We start from the raw sequence: 25,102 nt of genomic DNA, 5'->3' as shown, positions 1-25,102 counted from the left end.
TCTCTCTCTCTCTCTCTCTCTCTCTCTCTCTCTCTCTCATTAAGTGGGAGAAAAGTTTCAGTAGCATCTGACTCAGCTGGAGACACAACGAAATGCAATATTTGACTGCACATCCTCCCCCCAGCTCAATAATTAGACCAATAGAGAGCAAAGTTCACCGGTGCTCCTTGACATCCCTGCAGTGAGATGGTATAATTGGCTAGTGAAAGAGTGAAACTTGCCCAGGGTATGACATGTGTATGACATGAGTGTGCACAATAGCAGTGGAGGAAGTAGCCGGCTAACTTGAACACAAAATGATAAGTCAAATTATATGCTGGAGCAATTAGTGAGAAGAACTTGAGGGGACTCGGAGCTGTTGGCCCTACGAAGGCATAAAGCATTGAGCTGATTTCCTCAGACAAAACAAAAGCTGATTCAAAAGGGGTGTGGCATATTTTTTTAACTCTTCCACGAGGGACTCAAGTAGGATACGGAAGACTATCCTTGATGGAAGGTGGCTATCTTGGAGGGGAAGACACTGTTCCGTTCACCTACTAACAAATTTACATTTCCTTGACCACTCATCGGTTTCCGGGTAACAGAGGAGTGAAGTCAGAGGAGAGAGGGTGGAGGATGGACTTTTGCCCTAATGAGAAAAGGCCAGAGAGATGGGGGTGGAGGAGGACAGAGAGGTCTGTGGGACCAGACGGGGGGAGGCTTCAGCAATAAACATATGGCAGCTAGATCAGCGTAGAGAGGAGAACTGTGGTGGGTGGTTAAGTAGTAGCCTACCTCCTTCAGCCTGGGACTGATCGGGGACTGGTCTGGGACACATGCTGGGGAGCCTGCTGGGTCACATGAGCTGGGCTGACACGGGTCTAAGGTCTCTAGACTCACCTGGAGGGAACAGGGGAGCAGGAGACTCAGGCCAGGAAAAACTCTTAACCCTAGTCACGATACAAAGCTATAGTGAGATTGTTATTTAGTATTCACTAATATGCACTTCTGAGGCTAGGGAACACGGTCACCACCGACAAATCCATGATTATCGAAAACTTCAACAAGCATTTCTCAACGGCTGGCCATGCCTTCCGCCTGGCTACTCCTACTTCGGCCAACAGCTCCGCCCCCGCAGCTCCTCGCCCAAGCCTCTCCAGGTTCTCCTTTACCCAAATCCAGATAGCAGATGTTCTGAAAGAGCTGGAAAACCTGGACCCGTATAAATCAGCTGGGCTTGACAATCTGGACCCTCTATTTCTCAAACTATCCGGCGCCATTGTCGCAACCCCTATTACCAGCCTGTTCAACCTCTCTTTCATATCGTCTGAGATCCCCAAGGATTGGAAAGCTGCCGCAGTCATCCCCCTCTTCAAAGGGGGAGACACCCTGGACCCAAACGGTTACAGACCTATATCCATTCTGCCCTGCCTATCTAAGGTCTTCAAAAGCCAAGTCAACAAACAGGTCACTGACCATCTCGAATCCCACCGTACCTTCTCCGCTATGCAATCTGGTTTCCGAGCCGGTCACGGGTGCACCTCAGCCACACTCAAGGTACTAAACGACATCATAACCACCATCGATAAAAGACAGTACTATGCAGCCGTCTTCATCGACCTTGCCAAGGCTTTCGACTCTGTCAATCACCATATTTTTATCGGCAGACTCAGTAGCCTCAGTTTTTCGGATGACTGCCTTGCCTGGTTCACCAATTACTTTGCAGACAGAGTTCAGTGTGTCAAATCGGAGGGCATGTTGTCCGGTCCTCTGGCAGTCTCTATGGGGGTGCCACAGGGTTCAATTCTCGGGCCGACTCTTTTCTCTGTGTATATCAATGATGTTGCTCTTGCTGCGGGCGATTCCCTGATCCACCTCTACGCAGACGACACCATTCTGTACACTTTCGGCCCGTCATTGGACACTGTGCTATCTAACCTCCAATTGAGCTTCAATGCCATACAACACTCCTTCCGTGGCCTCCAACTGCTCTTAAACGCTAGTAAAACCAAATGCATGCTTTTCAACTGATCGCTGCCTGCACCCGCTTGCCCGACTAGCATCACCACACTGGATGGTTCCGACCTTGAATATGTGGACACCTATAAGTACCTAGGTGTCTGGCTAGACTGCAAACTCTCCTTCCAGACCCATATCAAACATCTCCAATCGAAAATCAAATCAAGAGTCGGCTTTCTATTCCGCAACAAAGCCTCCTTCACTCACGCTGCCAAGCTTACCCTAGTAAAACTGACTATCCTACCGATCCTCGACTTCGGCGATGTCATCTACAAAATTGCTTCCAACACTCTTGTCAGCAAACTGGATGCAGTTTATCACAGTGCCATCCGTTTTGTCACTAAAGCACCTTATACTACCCACCACTGCGACTTGTATGCTCTAGTCGGCTGGCCCTCGCTACATATTTGTCGCCAGACCCACTGGCTCCAGGTCATCTACAAGGCCATGCTAGGCAAAGCTCCGCCTTATCTCAGCTCACTGGTCACGATGGCAACACCCATCCGTAGCACGCGCTCCAGCAGGTGTATCTCATTGATCATCCCTAAAGCCAACACCTCATTCGGCCGCCTTTCGTTCCAGTACTCTGCTGCCTGTGACTGGAACGAATTGCAAAAATCGCTGAAGTTGGAGACTTTTATCTCACCAACTTCAAACATCAGCTATCTGAGCAGCTAACCGATCGCTGCAGCTGTACATAATCTATTGGTAAATAGCCCACCCATTTTCACCTACCTCATCCCCACAGTTTTTATTTATTTACTTTTCTGCTCTTTTGCACACCAATATCTCTACCTGTACATGATCATCTGATCATTTATCACTCCAGTGTTAATCTGCAATATTGTAATTATTCGCCTACCTCCTCATGCCTTTTGCACACATTGTATATAGACTCCCCTTTTTTCTCTACTGTGTTATTGACTTGTTAATTGTTTACTCCATGTGTAACTCTGTGTTGTCTGTTCACACTGCTATGCTTTATCTTGGCCAGGTCGCAGTTGCAAATGAGAACCTGTTCTCAACTAGCCTACCTGGTTAAATAAAGGTGAAATAAAAATAAAAAAATAAAATAAAATAAAAACTTCAGTCATTGCTTGGATCCTAGTCAACTGGGATCAACAGTACCAGTACATACCCCAGTGGTTCTGTAGTAGCCATCAGCACAGGTCTGGCATATACCACGGCTATGACAAACATGTATTTCTACTGCTCTAATTAGGTTGGAAACCTGTTTATAATAGCAATATAAGGCACCTCAGGGGTTTGTGGTATATGGCCAATTTACCACAGCTAAGGCCTGTATCGAGAACAGCCCTTAGCTATGGTATATTGGCCATATACCACACCCCCCCCCCGGGCCTTAATGCTTAAGTTTATCACTGTGTGCTCTTACTCTCACAGTTGTGATGAGTTAGGAAGGTTTCTGCTTGTAGCTGGGGCAACAGGGGTCACAGCTCTCCCCACACGTGTTGTGTTCACACTCACAACTGAAATTCATGACAGGGTATCAAATGACGCCATGTTACAGTGTCATCGTCACTGAAGGAAAGACTCAGATCTTTTCACCCAAGAGACAACTGGAGCACACTTCACACGAGGGCTGCAGGTTAAGAAGTATTGTGTTTCTCTTTGATATTACTATCAAATGGTACATGAACTGTGCCCATAGAGAGAAAATCTAGCTCACTGTATGATTACAATGTAGAGAAGGGGCCATAGAGAATGTAAGTTGACTGACATACCTCGGTCTGGTTGTTCAGGGGACAGGCTTTAGCATGATCATAGGAGCTACACATCCCTCCAACTGTCTTTGATAGTAATACTGGAAATACAAACAAAAAAGAAACAAGTTGAGAAAAATGGAGGTCACTGGCATTAATATTTCTATCATATACTGGCTACTTCTACAAAGCTACAGCACAGTCTAGTTTATTCAAAGACACTCATTGGTATTCCGTGTTTATTTCTGAGAGAGTGAGAGATCATTTTATCCACAATTTCATAATTTATGTCCCTTTGGTATGACTAAATTGAACAGTATTTTGTAAATGATAAATTCCTAGCTCAATATAAGCCCTGCAATCTGTCCGGTAATTATGTGTCACACAGGAGCTCACTGGGTGACTGATTGTGTAGGCCAAAGTCAACACATGATGAGGTGGATGTTGCTCAGAAAGGAACAGATTTCTTAATTATAGACATTTTTAATTAAGACCCATCTGTCTGGTGAGCGCAATATAATCAACATGCCGCCATGGCCATTTCACCAATGGTGCTGGGTAGAAAGGAATAAACTAGAGGCTCACAGATGGAATACATGATTCTATATGAAAGTGATCGTGATGTGTGGTCATCAACACATTGCTTCGTTCTTATTGGGTCGACATCGCGGGGATCGTTTAAGGCCAGGGTCATGAGGTTGGCGTTGAGGGTTCTGATTCGCTGGAACTGTAGGCGGATGTAGCGTGCAGAGGTGAAGTTCAGTAAGATCGGGGAGGGGTCATCGGCACTCGGCCTTCCATTGATCAGAGAGGTGTGGATCTATGCCCCAGGTGCAAATTGTGAGAGACAAAGCACCGAATGGTATGGATTCTTAGTAAGTTATACAGGAAAAGGGAGCTCTTTGGTGACCTCTATTCAAATTTTCCTACACATATTTAACAAATACTGAATTCAATCTCTACTCAGCAAATCCATAAAACAGCCCCATAACAACATTTACAGCACTCCATTGCTGTGGTAAGAATAAAATACATTATTAATGGGACCTAATAAGAAAAAAAAGTGATTTGCTTGCAGCTATGAAGGGTTAACCGTGTCTGGTTGCTAATTAAGGCTGTGTGGTTAGCTTGGTTGTTTTTGAAGAAGTCGGAGAGAGTGACATTTCAATATAAGATCTGCGATGCTTTGACACCCGCCTACGACTCATTAGGATTTCGCTGTGATCACGCTTTACACTTTCTGTCACTATCTAAAAGGAGCCGCCTGACAGGAGCTCCTGATTGTCTGAGCAGAGCTGGGGGTGCGGGGTGGGGGTGTGGGGTGGGGTTGGGGGTGCAGGGTGGGGGTGTGGGGTGGGGGTACTGACTGTACTGCTTCATTACTGTCAGTGGGAGCAGACTGTGCGATCAGTTCTCACAATTAAAAGGAGTTGCTCCGATACACAGCTGATCAAGGCAATGTGGCTGTTTGTATAGTGAGCGTGTGTTGATGTGTGTATATTTATTTGTGTGAGGTAGGCTTTCTTTATCCAAATCCACAAATATGGAAACCAGCACACCAGGAAATAAAATGTGACTAGACTGTATGCCTAACTTGTAAACAAAATGTATAATGTTTTAAGGCAGCTGTGTTGATCACAACTTAAATCATGAAATGTACATTTCATTGTGAGAAGCTGGTGAGTGACTTCAAAGCTGACTGATGTAATTTAATTAAACCACCACAGCACTTAAATACTAATGTAGCTGGCAATCAAATGTTAGCAGCAAATGGTTTCCATACATGTCTATTGAAGCAAGTGAATAAATGTGCTGGTGGTCTTATTTCATGTGGGCCATGGTTGAATCTAATATATTACAATTAAATGGAATCAACGTTTTATGTTGTGCATTTGAATTGAAATTGGATTGCAATTTGAAGTGTTCAACAAACATAATCATATCTACTTTAAAAATGAGTCCCTGTAGCTCCCGAGTGGCGCAGCGGTCTAAGGCATTGCATCTAGAGGCGTCACTACAGACCCTTGTTCAATTCCGAGATGTATCACAACCAATCTTGATTGGGAGTCCTATAGGGCACCCCAGCGTCATCCGGGTTAGGATTTGGCCGGGATATGCTGTCATTGTAAATAAGAATTTGTTCTTAACTGACTTGCCTAGTTAAATAAAGGATAAATAAAAGTAGCTGTTACGCCACTGCTGACCCCTATGCCCTTTCAGTGATGCTATATGCTGACCCTTGACCCCTCCATTCTCCAGGGGTTGGAGTAGAAAGAAGTGCAGATGACATCATCGTTGCGGGTGTAAGATGGCGGTCCGGTGCGGGGCAGAATGTTCAAGCGGGTGAGGCACTTGGTGTCCATGATGGTGTAGTACTGCCGGGGGGGGGGGGTAAAGGTCACCCCGTCCAGAGAACGCCCCAGCGCCCAGTTACCTGGCCTGGGGGAGTTGGCAGCCTTCAGGATCATATATGCTATCTGGTACACCTTAGAGGGAAGTACAATTCAGATGTAACTCAGAAGCTTAGCTTATAAAAGTAATTTAATCTTGAATGTCCATCCATTTGTTATGTATTCTTTTTTGTAACGTTTTTTGGTAAATATTTACATCTTATTAAAAATACATAAATATAGAATTATTGTTTATTATTATTATCTTTTGAAAGTCCTTCCTTTGTGTCCTGTGAATGTATTGACCCCGAGATACATATGAGAAGTTTCATATTCAGGTTAAGAAAACATCTGCTCGTTCAATACGACACGACACATTCATAGACAAGTGTAAGTCAGTTTAGTCATGTTTGATAGGAAAACCAGACACTAAAATAAACAATCCTGTCAGGGAGCATGGTCAAGATTATCCTTATGAGGTCTCCACTCCTGTACAGTATTCTCTACAATATGGAGTCCTTCCTTTGACGTTTCCAATGGAACAACTTATGTACATGCTTTATCTCCGTCCTGGTATATTCAGAGAGCCAAAGCTGATCTGCCCTCAGGTACTCCACCACTGAATAGCTGAAAAGACTAGATCATGGAAATAAAAGACTAGATCGTGGGAATACGTACAGTCCTGTACCCTCAAAGGACACATGAATTTCATCAAGCAGTAAATGACAGCTCCTCAAGAAAAACAGGAAGCACAGGGGAAAGGTGACATTCCACCTAAATGTTTCCTTGTCTCCCAACGACTCAGAAGAACAAACGACCATGGCACAATCAACATAAAAAATGACTCACGGTTTGCCTCTCATCTACAGTAGATAACAGTGTAGCGTTTCGGTGTTTACAATAGAGAGAGCGCCACTCAACCCAGTACTCATCCCTTTCACTGAAACCCAATAGGATTTTGTCCAGGCAGCAGGGGAAATCTCACCAAGCCTCAATGTTTCCTTGATTCAGATGAAGCAGGAAAACAGGAAGGCTGGCTGATGGTGTCCTCACACAGCGTAAGGGGTAGGTAGGTGGGATTATTGGGATGATTAAAGGGGAGCAGTGGAGTCTAGGGAGAAGGAGAAACGAAAGCTCTTAAGTTTGCAGGGCAGAGCGTGACCTGTTAACCACGGTCTGAAACTAAAGTGTTGGAGTCACAACATGACCATGTGGATTCCAAGCCAGGACTAGTTTTGAGCTAAGCCTGCTTGGGTGTAATTCTTTGCTCCTACTTACTAATCTCTAAGCATTAGTCACTTTGACAGCCTTTGAAATAGTTGTGGGTAATTTTAAACACAGCAACAACAACAACAGAAATCGGCTGATTTGGGAGATATTTGTTTGTTTGCACATATTATTTGTTTTGATCAAAAATGAAGTCAGAGGAGGTTTGCTGTTCCTAAAAATCTGCAGTCGCTACAAAGAATGTGAATGTAGAGCATACATGACAAGGGAATACCAGTTGTGTGTAATGTAAAGTAGAAGTGAAACTTGAAAACAGCTAAATAGAAAGGTCAGGTCTTGGTTCAGTGATAGATAACCTGCAAACGTCAACCATTTAAATGACTCTGCCGAGTTAAAGAATAGAACGAAGATAACTGAGCGTAGGTAGGCTATCTATATTCCACGTATCACAGAAGTGATACTGTCATGTTTGTCATTTATTATCATGTCTTGTCCCTGTGCTCCCCATTCTGTTCGTTTCCCTCTGCTGGTCTTATTGGGTTCTTTCCCTCTTTCTATCCCTCTCTCTCCCCCTCCCCCTCTCACTCTCTCGCTCTCTCTTCTCTCTATCGTTCCGTTCCTGCTCCCAGCTGTTCCTATTCCCCTAATCATCATTTAGTCTTCCCACACCTGTTCCCGATCCTTTCCCCTGATTAGAGTCCCTATTTATTCCTTTGTGTTCCGTTCCTGTCCCGTCGGTTCCTTGTTTAGTATTCACCATGCTGTGATTGCGTTTCGCCCTGTCCTGTCGTGTTTTTGCTGTGATTGTGTATCGCCCTGTCCTGTCGTGTTTTTGCCTTCATCAGATGCTGCGTGTGAGCAGGTGTCTCTGTCTACTACGGCCTGCGCCTACCCGAAGCGACCTGCAGTCTGTGGCCGCTTCTCCAGTTATTCCCTCTACAGACTAGAGGATTTCTGTTATTCCCTGTTTGGACTTAAATAAACTCTGTTTCTGTTAAGTCGCTTTTGGGTCCTCTTTCACCTGCATGACAGAAGGAACCGACCAAGGAATGGACCCAGCGACTTCAGACGCTCGTTACACTGCCGTCGAGATCCAAGGAGCCATGCTCGGCAGACACGAGCAGGAATTGTCTGCTGCTCGCCATGCCGTGGAGAACCTGGCCGCTCAGGTTTCCGACCTCTCTGGACAGTTCCAGAGTCTACGTCTCGTGCCACCTGTTACTTCCTGGCCTGCCGAGCCTCCAGAACCTAGGGTTAATAACCCACCTTGCTACTCCGGGCAGCCCACTGAGTGCCGCTCCTTTCTCACGCAGTGTGAGATTGTGTTCTCTCTCCAACCCAACACATACTCTAGAGAGAGAGCTCGGGTTGCTTACGTCATTTCACTCCTTACTGGCCGGGCTCGAGAATGGGGCACAGCTATCTGGGAGGCAAGGGCTGATTGCTCTAACAAATTCCAGAACTTTAAAGAGGAGATGATTCGGGTTTTTGACCGTTCAGTTTTTGGTGGGGAGGCTTCTAGGGCCCTGGCTTCCTTATGCCAAGGTGAACGGTCCATAACGGATTATTCTATTGAGTTTCGCACTCTTGCTGCCTCTAGTGAGTGGAACGAGCCGGCGCTGCTCGCTCGTTTTCTGGAGGGACTCCACGCAGTGGTTAAGGATGAGATTCTCTCCCGGGAGGTTCCTTCAGATGTGGACTCTTTGATTGCTCTCGCCATCCGCATAGAACGACGGGTAGATCTTCGTCACCGGGCTCGTGGAAGAGAGCTCGCATCAACGGTGTTTCCCTGCTCCGCATCGCAACCATCTCCCTCCTCTGGCTTTGAGACTGAGCCCATGCAGCTGGGAGGGATTCGCATCTCGAATAAGGAGAGGGAACGGAGGATCACCAACCGCCTGTGCCTCTATTGCGGAGTTGCTGGACATTTTGTTAATTCATGTCCAGTAAAAGCCAGAGCTCATCTGTAAGCGGAGGGCTACAGGTGAGCGCAACTACTCAAGTCTCTCCATCAAAGTCCTGTACTACTTTGTCGGTCCACCTACGCTGGACCGGTTCGGGTGCTACATGTAGTGCCTTGATAGACTCTGGGGCTGAGGGTTGTTTCATGGACGAAGCATGGGTTCGGAAACATGACATTCCTTTCAGAGAGTTAGAGAAGCCTACGCCCATGTTCGCCTTAGATGGTAGTCATCTTCCCAGTATCAGATTTGAGACACTACCTTTAACCCTCACAGTATCTGGTAACCACAGTGAGACTATTTCTTTTTTGATTTTCCGTTCACCGTTTACACCTGTTGTTTTGGGTCATCCCTGGCTAGTATGTCATAATCCTTCTATTAATTGGTCTAGTAATTCTATCCTATCCTGGAACGTTTCTTGTCATGTGAAGTGTTTAATGTCTGCCATCCCTCCCGTTTCTTCTGTCCCTACTTCCCAGGAGGAACCTGGCGATTTGACAGGAGTGCCGGAGGAATATCATGATCTGCGCACGGTCTTCAGTCGGTCCCGAGCCAACTCCCTTCCTCCTCACCGGTCGTATGATTGTAGTATTGATCTCCTTCCGGGGACCACTCCTCCTCGAGGTAGACTATACTCTCTGTCGGCTCCCGAACGTAAGGCTCTCGAGGATTATTTGTCTGTGTCTCTTGACGCCGGTACCATAGTGCCTTCTTCTTCTCCGGCCGGGGCGGGGTTCTTTTTGTTAAGAAGAAGGACGGTACTCTGCGCCCCTGCGTGGATTATCGAGGGCTGAATGACATAACGGTTAAGAATCGTTATCCGCTTCCCCTTATGTCATCAGCCTTCGAGATTCTGCAGGGAGCCAGGTGCTTTACTAAGTTGGACCTTCGTAACGCTTACCATCTCGTGCGCATCAGAGAGGGGGACGAGTGGAAAACGGCGTTTAACACTCCGTTAGGGCATTTTGAGTACCGGGTTCTGCCGTTCGGTCTCGCCAATGCGCCAGCTGTTTTTCAGGCATTAGTTAATGATGTTCTGAGAGACATGCTGAACATTTTTGTTTTTGTCTATCTTGACGATATCCTGATTTTTTCTCCGTCACTCGAGATTCATGTTCAGCACGTTCGACGTGTTCTACAGTGCCTTTTAGAGAATTGTCTCTACGTAAAGGCTGAGAAGTGCTCTTTTCATGTCTCCTCCGTTACTTTTCTCGGTTCCGTTATTTCCGCTGAAGGCATTCAGATGGATTCCGCTAAGGTCCAAGCTGTCAGTGATTGGCCCGTTCCAAGGTCACGTGTCGAGTTGCAGCGCTTTTTAGGTTTCGCTAATTTCTATCGGCGTTTCATTCGTAATTTCGGTCAAGTTGCTGCCCCTCTCACAGCTCTTACTTCTGTCAAGACGTGTTTTAAGTGGTCCGGTTCCGCCCAGGGAGCTTTTGATCTTCTAAAAGAACGTTTTACGTCCGCTCCTATCCTCGTTACTCCTGACGTCACTAGACAATTCATTGTCGAGGTTGACGCTTCAGAGGTAGGCGTGGGAGCCATTCTATCCCAGCGCTTCCAGTCTGACGATAAGGTTCATCCTTGCGCTTATTTTTCTCATCGCCTGTCGCCATCTGAGCGCAACTATGATGTGGGTAACCGTGAACTGCTCGCCATCCGCTTAGCCCTAGGCGAATGGCGACAGTGGTTGGAGGGGGCGACCGTTCCTTTTGTCGTTTGGACAGACCATAAGAACCTTGAGTACATCCGTTCTGCCAAACGACTTAATGCCCGTCAAGCTCGTTGGGCGTTGTTTTTCGCTCGTTTCGAGTTTGTGATTTCTTACCGTCCGGGTAGCAAGAACACCAAGCCTGATGCCTTATCCCGTCTGTTTAGTTCTTCTGTGGCTTCTACTGATCCCGAGGGGATTCTTCCTTATGGGCGTGTTGTCGGGTTAACAGTCTGGGGAATTGAAAGACAGGTTAAGCAAGCACTCACGCACACTGCGTCGCCGCGCGCTTGTCCTAGTAACCTCCTTTTCGTTCCTGTTTCCACTCGTCTGGCTGTTCTTCAGTGGGCTCACTCTGCCAAGTTAGCTGGTCATCCCGGTGTTCGAGGCACTCTTGCGTCTATTCGCCAGCGCTTTTGGTGGCCGACTCAGGAGCGTGACACGCGCCGTTTCGTGGCTGCTTGTTCGGACTGCGCGCAGACTAAGTCGGGTAACTCTCCTCCTGCCGGTCGTCTCAGACCGCTCCCCATTCCTTCTCGACCATGGTCTCACATTGCCTTAGACTTCATTACCGGTCTGCCTTTGTCTGCGGGGAAGACTGTGATTCTGACGGTTGTCGATAGGTTCTCTAAGGCGGCACATTTCATTCCCCTCGCTAAACTTCCTTCCGCTAAGGAGACGGCACAAATCATTATTGAGAATGTATTCAGAATTCATGGCCTCCCGTTAGACGCCGTTTCAGACAGAGGCCCGCAATTCACGTCACAGTTTTGGAGGGAGTTCTGTCGTTTGATTGGTGCGTCCGTCAGTCTCTCTTCCGGGTTTCATCCCCAGTCTAACGGTCAAGCAGAGAGGGCCAATCAGACGATTGGTCGCATACTACGCAGCCTTTCTTTCAGAAACCCTGCGTCTTGGGCAGAACAGCTCCCTGGGCAGAATACGCTCACAATTCGCTTCCTTCGTCTGCTACCGGGTTATCTCCGTTTCAGAGTAGTCTGGGTTACCAGCCTCCTCTGTTCTCATCCCAGCTTGCCGAGTCCAGCGTTCCCTCCGCTCAAGCGTTTGTCCAACGTTGTGAGCGCACCTGGAGGAGGGTGAGGTCTGCACTTTGCCGTTACAGGGCACAGACGGTGAGAGCCGCCAATAAACGCAGGATTAAGAGTCCAAGGTATTGTTGCGGCCAGAGAGTGTGGCTTTCCACTCGCAACCTTCCTCTTACGACAGCTTCTCGTAAGTTGACTCCGCGGTTCATTGGTCCGTTCCGTGTCTCCCAGGTCGTCAATCCTGTCGCTGTGCGACTGCTTCTTCCGCGACATCTTCGTCGCGTCCATCCTGTCTTCCATGTCTCCTGTGTTAAGCCCTTTCTTCGCACCCCCGTTCGTCTTCCCTCCTCCCCTCCCGTCCTTGTCGAGAGCGCACCTATTTACAAGGTACATAAGATCATGGACATGCGTTCTCGGGGACGGGGTCACCAATACTTAGTGGATTGGGAGGGTTACGGTCCTGAGGAGAGGAGTTGGGTTCCGTCTCGGGACGTGCTGGACCGTTCACTCATCGATGATTTCCTCCGTTGCCGCCAGGATTCCTCCTCGAGTGCGCCAGGAGGCGCTCGGTGAGTGGGGGTACTGTCATGTTTGTCATTTATTATCATGTCTTGTCCCTGTGCTCCCCATTCTGTTCGTTTCCCTCTGCTGGTCTTATTGGGTTCTTTCCCTCTTTCTATCCCTCTCTCTCCCCTCCCCTCTCACTCTCTCGCTCTCTCTTCTCTCTATCGTTCCGTTCCTGCTCCCAGCTGTTCCTATTCCCCTAATCATCATTTAGTCTTCCCACACCTGTTCCCGATCCTTTCCCCTGATTAGAGTCCCTATTTATTCCTTTGTGTTCCGTTCCTGTCCCGTCGGTTCCTTGTTTAGTATTCACCATGCTGTGATTGCGTTTCGCCCTGTCCTGTCGTGTTTTTGCTGTGATTGTGTATCGCCCTGTCCTGTCGTGTTTTTTGCCTTCATCAGATGCTGCGTGTGAGCAGGTGTCTCTGTCTACTACGGCCTGCGCCTACCCGAAGCGACCTGCAGTCTGTGGCCGCTTCTCCAGTTATTCCCCTCTACAGACTAGAGGATTTCTGTTATTCCCTGTTTGGACTTAAATAAACTCTGTTTCTGTTAAGTCGCTTTTGGGTCCTCTTTCACCTGCATGACAGATACAGAATATCCATTAAACCATCTCTTTAATTACTTTGAAATGAGGCCTATGATGCCAGAGAATTTTGAGGCGATATCTATAGTATAGGTCCATTTTTATTTAAATCACAAAGATGTAGGCTAGCTTTAGCTACAGATAAAGCTAGGTCGCATCACTGTCATTCTCAACAGGAGGTTGAGAGGCCAGAGGTCCATGGTGTGGGTTTGTTCTGTGTGCCCAAAGGTGAAAAGAATAATACCGACAATACATAGCTAACACCTAATTTGTATTTCAAACTAAGTCCAGAGCCACTCACTGACAAAACACCTCCATGTCTACAAATAGAATACCAAGTATCTGTCATGTAGAGTATTTGATTAGTTAGCTGTCATATATAATATAATTCAAACATGACCTCTGTGCTCACGTCCTGTGTATGAATGACACATTTCTTCTCTGACTTAGACATACAGCATGATCGAAGGATGTCCATGTGGATTTCATATTTTTTATTTGGGTCTTTTCAGATTATCAGACACAAAAACATACCAAAATGTTCCATAGTATTTATGCTCCTGATCAGATTTCCATCGGAGAGTCTGCGCTAAAGCTTTTGGAACATCAACTAATAACTGATTGGACCACGTCAGTCAAACTGGGCAAAAATACAGGGCATAATGACTACAATTCCCAGTCTAATCGAAAAGTGGCCCAGACGCCAAGACACACGGGCACACACACACACACACACACACACACACACACACACACACACACACACACACACACACACACACACACACACACACACACACACACACACACACACACACACACACACACACACACACACACACACACACACACACACACACACACACACACACACACACACACACACACATACACACACACACACGCCTCCAACAGTGTCTGTCATTATTCAGATTTCCACTCCAGCATTGGGCTCCTGGATAACAAGGGGGAAATGAGAGTGCTGATGTCACGGGCGATAACGATATGTTCACCCACATCACCAACAGCGCCAGCAGCACAGACTCATTTACCGCAGGAGATGACAGCAAGCACAGTGACAGGCCGGCAGGGAAATGTGCCTGAATGGAGCACAAATAGGATTACATTTTACAGGACACTGATGGCGAAAACACTTTGCATACAGGGCCATGGACAAAGCTAGCCCCACCATGAGGGAGGGAGTGACCGATTTTAATAGGGAGTTGTTCCTTGCCCCTGTACTTCTGCTTGCTTGCCCTTTTGGGCTCTAGGCCGGGTTACTGTAAAGACCTTTGTGACAAATGTTGTTGTAAAAAGGGCCTTAAAGGCAAAACACAAAATGGATGTTGGGTGTTTACGGTTGGCATCAGTGGATATCAATGAAATTATCCTCAATCAATATCTACTGCATGCAACTACTAATTAATCCATATTCATGGTGAAATAGCAATAGTAGAACCTTGGTATATAACCCTCATTATGAACTGGGTGGTTTGAGCCCTGAATGCTGATTGGCTAATGAAAAAAACATGTATATTTACTGGTCTAATTATGTTGGTAACCAGTTTATAATAGCAATAAGACACCTCGAGGGTTTGTGGTATAGTATATGGGCAATATACCATGACTACTGGCTGTATCCAGGTACTCCGCGTTGTGTTGCGCCCTTAGCCATGGTATATTGGCCATATACCACATCTCCTCAGGCATTATTGCTTAAATATGCCATTATATAACAAATTGTTGAACAAATGGATTTGATGAGGGGGGGAAGCTATTTCCAAGAAGTAGGCCTATTATCTCTGGAATTGTTTACTCTTCATGTCATATGGGACATTACATAACTGTTTTACTTAAATCTAATCTCCTTGAAACTCCCTAATCTGCCAAACAGTTTGAGCCAGGACAATGTGGATAGTTAAAGTGATTCCATCACCGCTGTGACAGGCCGGACAGAGATGAGCAAGGCAAAATTAGCTTTGCAAAATTGCTACCTCGACACTTCTTGTGTCAGATTTCAATCGTTAACTAAACATGGGCAGGTATGATTTATGGATGCTTGACGCCCTCAGTGAGACTCTCTCTGTCTGCATACTTACGACTCAGATACAGTATTTGGCTAAATTCCACGTTTATTACAGTTGAAGTCGGAAGTTTACATACACTTATGTTGGAGTCATTAAAACTCGTTTTTCAACCACTCCACACATTTCTTGTTAACAATAGTTTTAGCAAGTTGGTTAGGACATCTACTTTGTGCATGGCACAAGTAATTTTTCCAACAATTGTTTACAGACAGATTATTTCACTTATAAGTCACTGTATCACAATTCCAGTGGGTCAGAAGTTTACATACACTAGGTTGACTGTGCCTTTAAACAGCTTGGAAAATTCCAGAAATTCCAGCTTCTGATTGACGTAATTGACGTAATTTGAGTCAATTGGAGGTGCACCTGTGGATCTATTTCAAGGCCTACCTTCAAACTCAGTGCCTCTTAGCTTGATATCATGGGAAATCGAAAGAAATTGTAGACCTCCACAAGTCTGGTTCATCCTTGGGAGCAGTTTCCAAATGTCTGAAGGTACCACGTTCATCTGTACAAACAATAGTACACAAGTATAAACACCAAAGGACAACGCAGCCATCATACCGCTCAGGATGGAGACACGTTCTGTCTCCTAGAAATGAACGTACTTTAGTGTGAAGAGTGCAACTCAATCCCACGAGTCCTATATCGACATAACCTGAAAGGCCGCTCAGCAAGGAAGAAGCCACTGCTCCAAAACTGCCATAAAAAGCCAGACTACGTTTTGCAACTGCACATGGGGACAAAGATCGTACTTCTTGGAGAAATGTCCTCTGGTCTGATGAAGCAAAAATTGAACTGTTTGGCCATAATGACCATCGTTATGTTTGGAAGAGGAGGCTTGCAAGCCGAAGGACATCATCCCAACTGTGAAGCACGGGGGTGACAGCTTCATGTTTTAGGGGTGCTTTGCTGCAGGAGGGACTGGTGCACTTCACAAAATAGATGGCATCATGAGGTAGGAAAATTACGTGGGTATATTGAAGCAAAATCTCAAAACATTTGTCAGGAAGTTAAAGCTTGCTCGCAAATGAGTCTTCCAAATGGACAATGACCCTAAGCATGCTTCCAAAGTTGTGTCAAATGGCTTAAGGACAACAAATGCAAGGTATTGGAGTGGCCATCACAAAGCCCTGACCTTATTCCCATAGAACATTTGAGGTCAGAACTGAAAAGGCGTGTGTGAGCAAGGAGGCCTACAAACCTGACTCAGTTATACCAGCTCTGTCAGGAGGAATGTGCCAAATTTCACCCAGCTTATTGTGGAAAGCTTGTGGAAGGCTACCCGAAACGTTTGAACCCAAGTTAAACAATTGAAAGGCAATGCTACCAAATACTAATTGACTGCATGTAAACTTCTGGCCCACTGGGAATGTGATGAAAGAAATAAAAGCTGAAATAAATAATTCTCTCTACTATTATTCTGACATTTCACATTCTTAAAATAAAGTGGTGATCCTAACTGACCAAAACAGGGAATTTTTACCTGGATTAAATGTCAGAAATTGTGAAAAACTGAGTTTAAATGTATTTGTGTAAGGGTTTCCTCCTCTTCATCTGAAGAGGCGGTGTAGCAGGTATCGGACCAAAACGCAGCGTGGTCCATATCGTTTTTAATAACAAAAACACTGAAGACTACGAAATACAAAAACAATAAACGAATATGTGAAATGACAAAACGGAAACAGTACCGTGTGGTGAAAAACACAGACATGGAAACAAACACCCACAAACAAACAGTGAAACCCAGGCTACCTAAGTATGATTCTTTTTCAGAGACAACTAACGACACCTGCCTCTGATTGAGAACCATACTAGGCCGAAACATAGAAATCCCCAAATCATAGAAAAACAAACATAGACTGCCCACCCCAACTCACACCCTGACCATACTAAATGACGACAAAACAAAGGAAATAAAGGTCAGAATGTGACAATTTGGCTAAGGTGTATGTAAACTTCTGACTTCAACTGTATGTGCATTAAATTAAATTACGTTCTTTTCTCTACTGTTCATATTCTAGTTGCTATGTTACGCATTCCATCTTTGGTTGCTTGCTTACTCCTGGTAGAATAACCAATGATAGGCTCACTGGGCTGTGCTGGAGGAGATTTTTTCCACATAATCTGATCCCTTTCATCCATCTCTATTTTTTTTAAATTCCAGGGTCCCAACTTAGTTTCATTGTATATTTAATTCAACAGTGTAAATGACACTTTCATTAATTCCAGAGTGACCCTGCTCTCGTCTCCTGTGTAACATGACAGGTTGATGAAGGAGACATGTTTGCATGTCTATTTCCTGGAAGGGAAAGAGACAGACACAGACAGGGACCCTTCCCCTGCGTCTGCTGAGAGCCACACTCTGACCCTAAGAATAATAACTCAGCCAGGGACAAACTCCCATGAATCACCAGCCGTGGAGGCGCTGGGAGCGGCGCCACGTCTTCACGCTCACCCCTGATCATATCAGAGGCCTTGGGAGGAAGGCTGAGTTACCATACCCCCTACCAATCTAATCACAATCTAGCCTCAGGATCCCCCTCCTTTTGTTCCTCTCTCTCTCTTGCTCTCTCACACACACACACACACACACACACACACACACACACACACACACACACACACACACACACACACACACACACACACACACACACACACACACACACACACACACACACACACACACACACACACACACACACACACACACACACACACACACACACACACACACACACACACACACACACACACACACACACACACACACACACACACACTACCAGCCCTTGAACCCAGAAGTCATAGAGATCTAGCACACTGCTGTATTGTATTCAGAGAGTCTCCATTGGTTTGAATAATTTCCTGTTGTAGGTCAATAGTAGAGGAGTCATTACAGAGACATCAGGTATATCATGCTGATATGAGGAAGTACAGTCTCTTACGGAACACATATGCTTAAAGGGTACACAAGGAAGAAATCAGCAGTCCAGACACCCTCTCAAGTGTGTCAATTGAAATAATGATTGTGGGCATAAACACAACTACCTTCATGCTATGTTTCCGCTAGGGTTCATCTCAAACTGTTCTAAGGATGGCTGCACTCTTAGTCTAAATCCCATTTTCACTGCAACTGAGATATTGTGTTGAGCAAGAGTGCAAACAAGTGGGCGGGTTGCTGGTAAGAAAAAAGTATCCATTTTAGAAAGTGATAGCTATGGTGTCGGTGTCCAAGAAAATATTTGTATGAAACTTTTCATTTATTTTTCATGTCAAGTAATTGACAGAGGGAATATGGAAACAAAACTAATGTTGGTGTGATTCAGTGGTACTGTTCCCCTCCTGAGAAAGCTGAAATCCATAACTGTTTTTTCAGATAGAGTTACACAGCCATGGGGGTTTACACAGAGTTCAACTACAACAACCCTCTTCCCATCTACTTGTGCATCTCACATGATGAGTTACACATAATATCTCATAGCATTTCAAAGTCTACAGCCAGCATCTTTACAAACACTCTATCGACACCGGACTAAACAAACGTGTGAGTATGTATCACATAAGGCTGCCAAGTAAATTAAGCTACACTGTGAACCGGGTCTGGGAACTTGGCTGACAAGTGGCTTCGCAGTTTCAATAGGATTTACAGTGAGCCTGGTCCCAGATCTGTTTGTGCCATCTTGCCAACTCCTATGGTTATTGTCATGCCAGACAACGACCAGAGGAGTTAACTGTACAGCACTTACAGATCTGGGCCTACCTGTAAATCCAGAGTGATAGTGACGTAATGGTAGTCCATGCTGTTCTTAATGCTGGTGCTCTGCCATCATCTGTTAGTCCCATCGATGGCATATTCGGGTGGTGCTCTAGGAATAACAATCAGATGAAACAATGCATTATAATTAAGGAGACAGTGTTTGAAGATAGGAGCAATGAGTTAGCGTGTGACTTGTCACAGAAGAGCTGCTGGATATCAGATGATTGAACACTCTCAATCATAGGCTACTTATTTCTGACATTTCGGTGCTATTTAGAAACCATGGAAACTGTAAGGAGCCTGCTAATGAGGAAATGTTGCTTATGGAGCATTAACTGATTAAAGTTGCCCTCTTGATTACGCAGTTTAATAGTTTTTCTACCATTTATGAGAGAAATCATTCATTTAATGCATTTCCAATTGATTCACAATAAGGAGTACGAATCTGCTTATAACATGGTCATGTTCAGGCCCATTCTTACATGGCTAATTACTCACCCGGCATGCAGTTGTAAGATGTGGATGAGGAAAATATGGACTCAAACATTGTCTTTCCCTAATGACGTACTAATATGGTGGGAATGTATAGTATTTTATATCAGGAGTGCCCACAATGACAAGCTAAATGTAAATTAACAAAAATGTCCTTTCAGTCAGACCTGAAATTACCAGAAAAATGAAAGTCTCATTATGGAACAATGAGACAAGATAAATGATGACGAGTCCATTTCTTCTCTTTTCTTCCAGACAGGAAGCCCTCTTCGCCGATAATTATTGTCTAAAAGCATTTACAGAGCAATGACCTTTCTGAGAGACTTTTGTAATTACTGAACAAGGTCTGTCTGTCTGGCCCGTCAGCCCCTCTGATATCTGTGCTGCCTGCTCCCTGGACTCTAACCTACACTGCTTAGTTGGTTCATGGAGGCTTGAGATGTGTCCCAAATGACCCCTTATTCCCTACATAGTGCTCTACATTTGACCAGAGCCCTATGGGTCCTGTTCAAAAGTAGTGCACTATAAAAAGAATAGGGAGATATTTGGGAAACCCTATTTGAAGTCGGAAGTGTACATACACCTTAGCCAAATAAATTTAAACTCTGTTTTTCACAATTCCTGACATTTAATCCAAGTAACAATTCCCTGTTTTAGGTCAGTTAGGATCACCACTTTATTTTAAGAATGTGAAATGTCAGAATAATAGTAGAGAGAATGATTTATTTCAGCTTTTATTTCTTTCATCACATCACATCACATTCCCAGTGGGTCAGAAGTTTACATACACTCAATTAGTATTTGGTAGCATTGCCTTTAAATTGTTTAACTTGGGTCAAACATTTCAGGCAGCCTTCCACATGCTTCCCACAATAAGTTGGGTGAATTTTATCCCATTCTTCCTGGCAGAGTTGATGTAACTGAGTCAGGTTTGTAGCCCACTTTGCTCACACACTTTTTTCCAGTTCTGCCCACAAATTTTCTATGGGATTGAGGTCAGGGCTTTGTGATCACTCCAATACTTTGCCTTTGTTGTAATTAAGTCATTTTGCCACAACTTTGGAAGCATGCTCGGGGTCATTGTCTATTTGGAAGACCCATTTGCGACCAAGCTTTAACTTCCTGACTGATGTCTTGAGATGTTGCTTCAATATATCCACATCATTTTCCGACCTCATGATGCCATCTATTTTGTGAAGTGCACCAGTCCCTCCTGCAGCAAAGCACCCCCACAACATGATGCTGCCACCCCCATTCGTCACAGTTGGGATGATGTTCTTGTTACAACTTCTAGGAGTAGTGAGTGCAGAGTCAGGCGCAGAGAGCAGAGGGTTTAGGACAACCGTATTTATTCCGGTGACAGAAAAGGTCACGCCAAAACACCAGGCACATACAATGACCGGCCCCAAAACAGGACCCAAACATCCACAAAACGAACATAGAAACAAGGCCGCACAAAAGCAGACGGGCATAACCGGCTTAAACAGCCCTAACCAAAACCCAAACGAGAAACAGGTGTAACCAATAAGACAAAACCAACAGAAAAGGAAAAGGGGATCAGTGGCAGCTAGTAGACCGGTGACAATGACCGCAGAGCGTCGCCCGAACAGGAAGAGGAGCCACCTTCGGTGGGAGTCGTGACAGTTCTTCGGCTTGCAAGCCTCCCTCTTTTTCCTCCAAACATAACGATGGCCATTATGGCCAAACAGTTTTGTTTCATCAGACCAAAGGACATTTCTCCAAAAAGTATGATCTTTGTCCCCATGTGCAGTTGCAAACCGTAGTCTGGCTATTTTTATGGTGGTTTTGGAGCAGTGGCTTCTTCCTTGCTGAGCGGCCTTTCAGGTTATGTCGATATAGGACTCGTTTTACTGTGGATATAGATACTTTTGTGTGGTCCTTCTGTAGCTCAGTTGGTAGAGCATGGCGCTTGTAACGCCAGGGTAGTGGGTTCAATCCCCGGGACCACCCATACGTAGAATGTATGCACACATGACTGTAAGTCGCTTTGGATAAAAGCGTCTGCTAAATGGCATATATTTTGTACCTGTTTCCTCCAGCATCTTCACAAGGTCCTTTGTTGTTGTTCTGGGATTGATTTGCACTTTTCCCACTAAAGTATTCTAGGAGACAGAACGTGTCTCCATCCTGAGCGGTATGACAGCTGCGTTGTCCCATGGTGTTTATACTTGTGTACTATTGTTTGTACAGATGAACGTGGTACCTTCAGACGTTTGGAAATTGCTCCCAAGGATGAACAAGAGTTGTGGAGGTCTATAATTTCTTTCGATCTCCCATGATATCAAGCTAAGAGGCACTGAGTTTGAAGGTAGGCCTTGAAATAGATCCACAGGTACACCTCCAATTGACTCAAATTACATCAATTAGCCTAACAGAAGCTTCTAAAGCCATGACATAATTTTCTGGAATTTTCCAAGCTGTTTAAAGGCACAGTCAACTTAGTGTATGTAAACTTCTGACCCACTGGAATTGTGATACAGAAAATTATAAGTGAAATAATCTGTCCAAATTGTTGGAAAAATTACTTGTGTCATGCACAAAGTAGATGTCCTAACCGACTTGCCAAAACTATAGTTTGTTCAGAAGAAATGTGTGGTGGTTGAAAAACAAGTTTTAATGACTCCAACATAAGTGTATGTAAACATCCGAATTCAACTGTATTAAGGATACTTGTTTCCTGAAAAAATGTATTATATTTTAGGATATATTTGCAAAGTTTATCTGCACCAGTTCATCTGACTGATATTCTCTATCAGATAGTAATTACAACTCACAGCCTAAGTCAAAAGTGGCTGTGAGAAGAGGATGCATGGTTCCTCTCTGTGTACACACAGCACACTGTTGTGATTTACACAGTAAGATGTGTCCTCAGTTAGATAGTGAGATATGCTCACCAACGCAGGCTGTGCTTACAGAACCACAAGTCAGAGCTCTTCAAAAGTCCCTCCTCAGCAATCTCAGGCCACTTATATTTCATAGGCTGAGCCCATTGATTTTGGAATAGATAAATAATGATAGCAGGGATGCGCTTTGATGAGGGCAATGTGCATATTGATTGTCTAAATCTTTGCTGAACGTGGTTGTATACAGTATTCCACACTCCTAATCCTACTGTACAGTATGAATAATGCTGATACAGTACAAAGTGGAGTTGTACTGTATGCAGTAGGTACAGTATAATAGTGATAGTTACCAAATGGTCTCTCACTGTTGTTGTTGCAGATGAGGCACTGCGTGTTCCTGACTTGCTGTCCGGGGACGTGCTCCACTAGTTTGCAGTACATCTCTGGTCCTGTCTCTCCACAGGTTGTTGTGGATCTCCACCATTGGAGGCCAGGTTCAGTACAGCTGGGAACAGACCTGAGGGATGAGGATCGGGAAACATCATCTACTTAATAATATTACACTGTACATACAGTAGCTATATCTATCTGTAACATTGACAATTCAATACTATCAAAGCCATATTGTAAATCTAGCTGTTATATAGACAATACAAGGCTATCTGACCAATTTTATGAACATTTTGTGGCTTCCTTCACTGCCGCAGTTGTAATATAAACGGAGTCCTATGGTGAATAGGCACCAATGGGTTAGTGCTATCCAGAATCGTTGGGACATCCATACCACAAACCCTAACCTTAACCCTTACCCTAACCTTAACCCTTACCTAACCCTAACCTTGAGCATTTAAATTTCCACGTCAAATGGGGAGTTGTATGAGTTGGACGTCCCAAAGATACCGGACAGCAAGGACCCAGGCCAGTTTGACAGGTCTCACTCAGAGTTCACCGAGAGGGAAATGAGACTCAGCCGGTATGAGAATACATAGTAGAGCCACGGTCCATCAGGTTTATACCCACAGTCTCCCCTAGCTCATGGTACTGTAGAGGGAGGGAGTGAGGGATCGCATCCTTCATACATACAGAACTGTTGATGTCAAGCATTGGCAGAATTACGACCCCAACGGTAGAGATTTCCAATCTGGCAATGGTAGGAATAGCTGCGACATCATGTCACAATCAAGGCCGGTGTTTGATGCATCTCTGCCACTCCATAAAAATAAAAAAACAGACATAAACTGCCACAACGGTTTCAGCTTTCAAATTAAAATACAGTATGGGGCCGTTAGTTCAGAGGAGTTTCAATGGGAACGTAGATGAAAAATATCCAAGGGGGAGCGGATAAAAGGGAGCCGTACTTGGTTCTGAGAGAGCGAGAGGAGGAGCGAGAGAGAGAGCGAGAGAGAGAGAGAGAGAGAGAGAGAGAGAGAGAGAGAGAGAGAGAGAGAGAGAGAGAGAGAGAGAGAGAGAGAGAGAGAGAGAGAGAGAGAGAGAGAGAGAGAGAGAGAGAGAGAGAGAGAGAGAGAGAGAGAGAGAGAGAGAGAGAGAGAGAGAGAGACAGAGAGAGAGAGACAGAGAGACAGAGAGAGAGAGAGAGAGAGAGAGAGAGAGAGAGAGAGAGAGAGAGAGAGAGAGAGAGAGAGAGAGAGAGAGATTCATGTTGTCCTCTGTTCTGTTATGCATCTGTATGGAAAGCGAACACTGACTGAGTCTATATCAAAGACTGGGCCCATTGCTCCAAAATGGCTCCCAGCTGTTCCTCCAGATGTCCAGGCCAAATGAACTGTGAAGAACATCTGATATCCAAGTCAAACTGCAGAAAATAAAGTTTTACGGATGCCTATGAGGAAGTCTATGGTGCGAGTGACGCTGACATTCACCAACCGATGAAGGTCTAGGTCTAATAACACTGGCCTAACTGTTATAGGTCAGATTATAAGCTAGTATGGTACCATACAACCTCCAAAAAATACACCGTATCCCATGACTTCTTGAACTGGAAGCAATATCTGGTTAATGCCGTCCGCATCTTTATACTGTGAGTTTTCTCCTCACTCACCAAGCCAATAACCCAGTCTGTTTAATAAACAGTGTCTAGCTCCATTTGCAGAACCACATTCAACACAGCAGGGACTATTTGCTGGTAATTAGAGTGGAGCAGTAGTCTAAAAGCATAGGAGTGAATATCAGTAAAGAAGCAAGGCATTTGACTAGGATTAAAGAGACATGAACTCATTGCTTTCATGAGGCTGATAATTACATGGGGACCTTAGAATATAGAACAGAGCTCTGAATATGGAAGGTTAATACAGAAAGACCCCCCCCTACATTATTTTTTTTTCTTTGCTCTGTACTGGGGTCAAGATTTCAAATTCACATCAGAGGCACAGAGGGAGGAACAATCAAGGAATAAGAAAGTACTATCATCAGCTATTATCATACTTTACATTATTGCTGGATAATGACCCATCTTTAGAAACCCCAAAATGAGTGTTATGAAAATGTCTATGTAAGGCTATGTACCTCATACTGGTGAACTGCACTGGCCTTTTTTTAACTGACACAGATTTTTAACTGACACTCTTTTGTTGCTGATCATTTTCTTGCAAACTTGTAGTATATTTGAGTTTTAAAAAGGCTTATAAAGATTGTAATTTACATTTAGAAATTTCAGACTGGGTTTGCCTTAACA

This window comes from Oncorhynchus gorbuscha, linkage group LG12 (assembly GCF_021184085.1).
Source record: "Oncorhynchus gorbuscha isolate QuinsamMale2020 ecotype Even-year linkage group LG12, OgorEven_v1.0, whole genome shotgun sequence".
Taxonomy (NCBI): Eukaryota; Metazoa; Chordata; class Actinopteri; order Salmoniformes; family Salmonidae; genus Oncorhynchus; species Oncorhynchus gorbuscha.
This window is presented reverse-complemented; position numbering follows the sequence as displayed.